This window comes from Spermophilus citellus (genome assembly GCF_964194105.1).
Source record: "Spermophilus citellus genome assembly, chromosome: 4".
NCBI lineage: Eukaryota > Metazoa > Chordata > Mammalia > Rodentia > Sciuridae > Spermophilus > Spermophilus citellus.
Genome location: NC_138185.1, coordinates 176,652,777 through 176,660,354, shown reverse-complemented (window position 1 = coordinate 176,660,354; position 7,578 = coordinate 176,652,777). Strand labels below are relative to the sequence as shown.

Here is a 7,578-nt window from a genome sequence, read left to right as displayed (position 1 = left end):
CTCACTACTCTATCAGCAAGGCTCAGATATAATTCTGAATGTAGACAAAAGAATGGTACAGCACAGATTTTATCTAAGGAAGGTTAGTAGGAGATCTCAAAGGCAACAGGGAAGAAAAAATCCAGAAACTAGAGAAATATTTAACCTGTGACACCTTACAACTACAGCATGTATCCAACTTAGTGCTTCTACTTCCAAGATTAACATATATCTTTTTTTTTATTGAAAATATTGGATTTAATAGAAAAAATCACATTGTAAACAAGTCCACTGATTGATTAGCTTAACATAGAATGACAGCACAATCACGTATAAAAGCTAAAGGACGAGATGCTGATGCCAAAGGCAGCACTTAAAGAGAGGCCTGAGCCAGAATTTTCCCAGAAATAGGCAGCAGTAGCTTCAAACAGGCACAAGAACAGGGAGGCTGAAGCAGCAACCACTCCACAAAGGCTTAAGGGCATAAGAGGAAGATAGCAACAAAATATTTGGCAGGGAGGGCTGAAGGACAAATGGGCAAAGGGTTTTTGTTTTTTGAAATTTTTTGTGGTGCTGTAAACAGAACCCAGGGCTTCATGCACACTAGGCAAATGCCACATCCACAGCCCAGGCTTGTAATTCTTGATGTTCTGACATCAGATCCTATCACACAAACCTGAGAGGGTTAGAGGAGCAGGGTATGTTAAATGGGGCAACAATACTAAAAGTATCTGGTGTGTGGCCTTGGCACTCAACTCTGAGGGAGGCAGGAGAGTGCGGCATTTGTGTGTAGTGACTAAACTCAGAACTGAGCTGCTTTCTGCCCCAGCACCTTGTCTGATCACAACACTGAAGCTGTAGAAGTGTCTGTTGCCCTGGTGCGTCTCCTCCTTACTGATGAGTATGTAAGAGACCTCTGACAAAAACACAGGGCTCTAGAGGGAAAAGGTTTCTACCTCTCTCTTTTTGGGTCCCCAAAGGGAGAGAAGTTTGTCATGGATGGACCCCTGGAGCTTTGGAGTTAATAGCAAAAGCTACCTCTTTAGCCCCAGCCACCTAAATCCTCCTCCAAGGAGTCCTCCCAGTTCATGGAAAAGCCACCTTGAGAGTAGAAAAACAACTAGGAGAAAGAGAGTAAGGAACAGTTTTCTTTCTGTGGTACTTGTTACTGACCAGAGAAGCTGCTACCTTTTATGTCATTTAGATATCAAGTGCACACCTTAACCTGAAGCAGCAGTTCTCACATAAGGGGCAGGCTTGCTCAAGAGGAGGTCTCAAGACTCCAAAGAGATTGAGTCCAAAATACACAAGCCCCTAATTCCCACCCTCTAATAGGTGCACATAAGGATAGAAATTCCTGACAGGAGTATGTTGTACACGTGAACAGTGGCTAAGGCAGAACAAAAAGCCAAGAAGCCCTAACATGGGTGTGGTGGACAGCAACATGATGGAGAACACTGTTCAGAGACTGTTTCTGATTAAGTTACATGTCATTCCACAGCTGAACTCCATGACAAGGCTTCTAGCCTCGGAACCAAGAAGAGTAAGTTCACCTGCTTACTGCAGTAACCATACTGGACTAAAGAAAAACAATTCTGTTCTCCTAAAGAAAATTTCCTATGACGTACTTGATAGTAGGTCCCAGCATAGGCTAATCACTGTATGGTTTCTTAGAAGACTGGCTTTTCTCAATTTCTTTCTCTTTGATACTGTACAGGGGGTCCACCAACTTGTTATGAACAAGCATTAAACCTTTGAAATACTTGACAGTCTTCACTTTCAGCTCCAAGGTGGCACTTCATCACACACAAACACGGTGCAGGGATGCTGCTGGAAGGCAGACATGGTCCACATAGGGTTCACCCCCTCCTCAATGGCCTTGTACAAAGCAAAAGCCTTGTGAGCTCCTGTGATGAGGATCATAACCTCTCTAGCATCCATGACAGTGCCTACACCCACTGTCAGGGCCATGGTGGGCACCTTGGCAAGATCACCATCAAAGAACCTAGCATTGGCCAGAATGGTGTCCATGGCCAATGTCTTCACACAAGTCCTGGACACCAGGCTGGAACCTGGCTCATTGAAGGCAATATGTCCATCGGGGCCCATGCCTCCGACAAACAGCTCGATCCCGCCTGCAGCCTTGATCTTTCTGCTCAAAGGCATCACACTCAGCCTGCAGGTCAGCTGCATTCCCATCCAGAATGTGGGTGTTCTCTGGATGGATATCAATGTGCTTGAAGAAGTTGTTCCACATAAAGGAGTGGTAACTCTCTGGGTGGTCCCGAGGAAGGCCCACATACTCATCCATGTTGAAGGTCTTCACATATTTAAAGGACAGGTCTCCATTCTTGTAGTACTCAATCAGTTTCTTATAGCAGCCAAGTGGGGTGCTCCCAGTGGGGAGTCCCATGATGAAGTACTTGTCTGGTCCTGGGTTAAACTGGATGATGTGGTTCCTGATGTATTTGGCCGCCCACTCACTGGCCTGTGAATAGTGCTCCAGGATGATGAGCTTCATCTTGTTGCACACGCCTCCCGAGGCTGCCGAGGCGACTGCGCCGGCCGCTGGGCCTCACATTTAACATATATCTTTACAGTAAAGACTTATTTTCCTCAATTTCTATTCCCAGACATACCATGTGCATTGTTTTTAAGCAGAAAAGTAAATAATCATAATAATCCCATTCACATTTATTGTAACCTGGTACCCTTAAAATTGATGTTAGAGTTTTTTCAATGTTAATGTTATTTACATTTTCCAGCTCAACTTCATTGCTCTTATCTCAGCAAAACTGAGACTTTGTGAGATGAGGAAATTTGTTATGCCAAAGAAATTTTTGTTGCATTTGAATTCTCTCAGACTTTAATTATTTCTGTCTTAACTTGATGATTGGCAAGATCTTGTCTGGACTCTTCTCAATTGGGTACAGTGTCTGGGTCTTTGGCCCGTTTGTCTAGACCCAGATCTACTGTTGTCCAGAAGCAGTTCAAGGGAGCTGATTTCCTGTGAAGGCCACTGTGGAAATTAGCTAGTCAAGGCTTCCTTGTGTCTGTCATTCTTAGATTAGGCTATAGTCAGGTAGGATTTTTCTATCTTTTCTTTTTCAGAGGCAAAGTACTTTATCATATTGTACCAACACTGGAATATATATATTTGGGTGCTGTCTCAGCTCTGTCCCCTCTAGAGAGTCTTCAGACCCTCTGTGTGAAGGACTAAATAGAGCCAATTATATTTTCAAAGTAGAAAATACATCCAGTTATTTTTCCAAGTAGACATGTTCAGTGTATTTACATTGCTAGAGCCATACATGATTCATGAAGTTTTTGCCACTAAGCCCAAATCCAGTTGTTTCTATGCAGAAGCACAGTCTTGGGCCCACTAACAAAGGATGGTGCAGCAGATAGAAATTAAAACCTGTTTATGAGCATGCCATGAAATTGTGTGAAAAGAATAAAAGAAAAATCAGCTCTGGGCCAAAGGAGATAAAATGTAGTTGAAGTTTGTAATTCAGAGGTACACTGTTGTTCAGCTGAGGAACTGAAAAATAATAAGGAAGGTTCCTAAAAGGCAGATATGTGCACGATAGTCTGCCAATGTTTTAGAGAGGAAATAAGAAACTAAATGACTGATAGTATCTATAATATGGATAGAGCCACTGTGATGGATTCAGTGCAGGTAATCTGAAAGTGTTAAAAGTTACTGGGGTCTATTTCTAGGATTCAACAAAGTGAAAATATTTTAATTTGTTTTAAAAATTACAACAGCAACATATCTATGATAACAATTAATATCAAAGAACATAAAAATACAAAAGTAATTACCTCTCATTATCTGAGATATTTAATGTTAGCAATTTTGTAGGTATCTTTGCACACATTTCTATTTGTTTATATGCACATATACAAATAGATGTATATGTGTCTTATAAAAAGTGTTTTTCACAAAGTGTTTTTAATACAACAAGGTTTGAGGTATTTCTTTGAACTAAAGTGGAAACATGTTACACACATTCCCTTGCAACATCACATCACTGATGACTATGCAATTGAGGGACAGTTATGATGCATGATTTTATTGTAAACTCTTGTTCTTTTTTTTCTCTTCCTTTCTGATCTCCCACATTGTCCTTCATCCTACTCACATAAACCACTACCTCAGTGCCCTCATAATCCACACTGACAACAAATTAGATGGTGGGTGTCCATCTGCCCTTTGTCTCATGCACTTAAACCTTTCATAAATATATACTCTCACAATGTTTATACAGACATAGATAGTATATACAAATGTGCCAAATTTTGTATTTAAATTTTTATTTATTGTGTCATGATAAAAATCACTTGGAACTTAAAACTGTCTCTGAATTTTAGAATGCCTTTTTTATTCAATAGTAATGGTAGAAAACTCTCCTGAGCAACTTTTATAACTATAATTTGTTTTTTGTAGTCTCATATTATATAAATTAAAACTACCATAACTTATTTTAGCATTGTTTTAATTGAAGTGCAATCATTTTGTTTTCCATTTATTTACAAATATAAATAATTCCGTGGTAAACCTTCTTGCATGTATATTTTTAGATACTGACACTTTTAGTTATATGGGATAGAATTCTAGCAGTGGGATTGTGTATTATGTGTAAAGTAATTACAATAAAGTTGCTGAATTTATTTTCATAAAATCTATATCAATTTATATTTCACCCACAGTGTGAGTTGTATTATATCTCAGCCAACAATAGATATTTTATTCTTTTTATTTTTTTGTCATTTTTGTATACGCAAAAATGACTATTCATAGCTATTTTATTGTATACTTTTGTGCTTCTAGGAAGTTTAGGAAGTTTTAACATTTTTGCTCTTTCCTCCCATGAATTTCTAATTCTCAGTATTTTATCATTTTTCTATCACTGTCAAATTTTTCTTGTTAACTTTTGAGAATTCATTGTGCATTATAGTTAAAAGATATTAACTGAAACTAAGACAATGTGTAATTTTGTATATCTGCATTTGTGGCCTGTGAAACAACAAGAAAATTCTATAAATAGAAATAGATAGAATATATGGGTGTGTTTGGTATTGTCTCAGGTTGCTTCTGTTCTTTTATTGTCTTCCTAGAGATTGCCCGTCCCCTTTCATTCTTAAAAGTTTTCTTGTCCAAGCTGTATGGCTGCCTCATATAAAAAATACTTGAATTATGGTTGTTGAAAAAAGAGAAAAAAAATTCTTATTTATGTATGACATGTATATAATACATACATACATATAAACAAATACATAAATATGTATATGTCATGTATATATACATGTAAATGTACATATACATAATATGCATGACAATGTTATCTTGTCTATTAAAAAGCATCTCATACGGGATGTAGAGCAATATCCCTAAGTTCTTTAGCATATATATGTATATATGCACACATACATTATCTAAATGTTATCCAGGACCAAACCATATTTAAGCATAAAGAAAATATGTGTTTTCACACGTGCGAGAATTAAAAAAAAACTTATTTCAGTAAACTGAATAAACAATGATAAAAGGACTGATGGTCAAACTTGAATTCATTTCTGCAAAAGCAGAAGGAGGAAAACAAATGTTTGAATTATTCTTTACTGAATAGATCTGAAATGTTTCCATGATGACAATATAAAAATAATGTAACTAATAAATGAAGAAGCAAAGAGGAGGAATGAGAGGAAGTAGATATACATTGATTTCATCTATTTTTATAGCCAGAGAATAAAACAAATAATTTATAATTGATACATCAAGAAACCAAGCTAAAATATACTTAGGAGTACAAACAAATACTGGAACAACTACAAAAATAATATAAATTTGAATAGTGGAAGAGACAGAGAAGAAATGGGAAGAATGCAAATTTTTATTAGGTATAATAAAAAGCCAATAGATATTGCCTAAGGGATAGTGTATCAATTATATTCTAGAGTTGTGATCATAAAGGTAACTACTGCAATAACTAAATACAAATAAATCTTTACAATTAAAAAGTCAAGCACACAGAAACTTGCTATTTAAAAACAATAAAGTCATAATACATAACATACATTGTGTTAGGGATTTCTGTTTCTAGCCATGGTATAGTAACTGATAATAGACATGCTGTCCTGGTATAATCAAACAAAAACTGATGAAAATATATAAGGAAACTGTTTTTATGCCAAGTATAAAAAGGCTGTTCATGACTAATGCCAGAGTGAAAGAAAGCAGAAAGCTCAGCCCCAACATCTGGCATGGCCCTCAGAGTGGGAGTCATTTTCATATCGTAACTTGAAGCAGCTAGACAACCAAGACATGGCCAGGAGATCGGAGTCCAAGCTGTTCACATGCTTGGAGTTTGTAGAGTAAGGTATGTGATAGAAAAAAGCAGCACAGAGTGGGGCTCAAAATGTGAGTGTGAGGTCCCCTCTGAGAGTCAGGCTACAAATACATATGCAGAGACACTGCTAAACCAAGAAGACAGTGGTCTCTGGGACTGAGAACTTATTGAGGTACTAAGTCTCATAGTGCTCTAAGACACGCTGTCTCAGCCAGAGTGAAGTGGCATGTCTGAAGCTCCTCAGATCTTTCTTGGAATTTCAAAAAGGATACACCTTTTGAAAAGTGTAAAGCTCTAGAACTGTCTTTAGTCAGAGCTAATGTAGTTGCTTACATAGAAAATCCTAATGAACATAAAACAAACAGAAATTTACAAAACTACCAGGACAAAGTGAATTTTATTAAATTTTAAGATAGCAAAATCCATATAAAAACTGAATTGCTGCAATATTCTGAAAAATAAATTTGAAAATACTATTAAAGAGCACCAATATCAAACAGTAAGGAATAAATTTAACAAAAGATATCTAAGACACATTGTTTGTGTCTATAAGTTTCCATATGTGTATTCATGTGTGCACATACACATGCTCAAGTCTCATTTTAGTGAGTAAATACTATAAAATTTAGTATGAGAGTTAATGTCCTAAAAAAGGTGTTTGTTAATACTAATGTGCTTAAATTAAGTAGCACCAGCACATAGGAAAGATAGCATTTCTTTTCCCACCACTGTTTAGTAATTTTCTATTGGTAACTACAAGTCAGCTGTGGAAGGAACCCTTATGACAAAGTAACCAGCACATATCACAAATGAGGGCTTTGTTTCTCAATTGACAGATTTTACATATTAATCAGTACAAGATTGGTTTGAACCATTTTTATTCTGCACTGCTCTGCAGCTGTGGTTCCTTAGAAATATTTCACTCCTCCTAGTTTCTTTTTTTTTCTTTTTATTATTGGTTGTTCACAGCCTTACAAAGCTCTTGACATATCATATTTCATACATTAGAATCAAGTGGGTTGTGAACTCCCATTTTTACCCCAAATACAGATTGCAGAATCACATCGGTTACATATCACATTTTTACATACTGCCATATTAGTGATTGTTGTATTCTGCTACCTTTCCTATCCCCTACTATCCCCTCTCCCCTCCCCTCCCATCTTCTCTCTCTATCCCATCTACTGTAATTCATTTCCCTCCATGTTTGTTATCCCATTCCCCTCATAACCTCTTATATGTAATT

The 7,578-nt window shown here is 36.9% G+C and overlaps 1 pseudogene across 1 annotated transcript; it reads right to left on the bottom strand.

The window, feature by feature from the left end:
- Positions 1 to 230: 230 nt before the first annotated feature.
- Positions 231 to 2,550, bottom strand: LOC308647825 (glucosamine-6-phosphate deaminase 1-like; annotated as a pseudogene). Its single transcript has one exon. The product of its transcript is annotated as a glucosamine-6-phosphate deaminase 1-like (transcript).
- Positions 2,551 to 7,578: the final 5,028 nt, after the last annotated feature.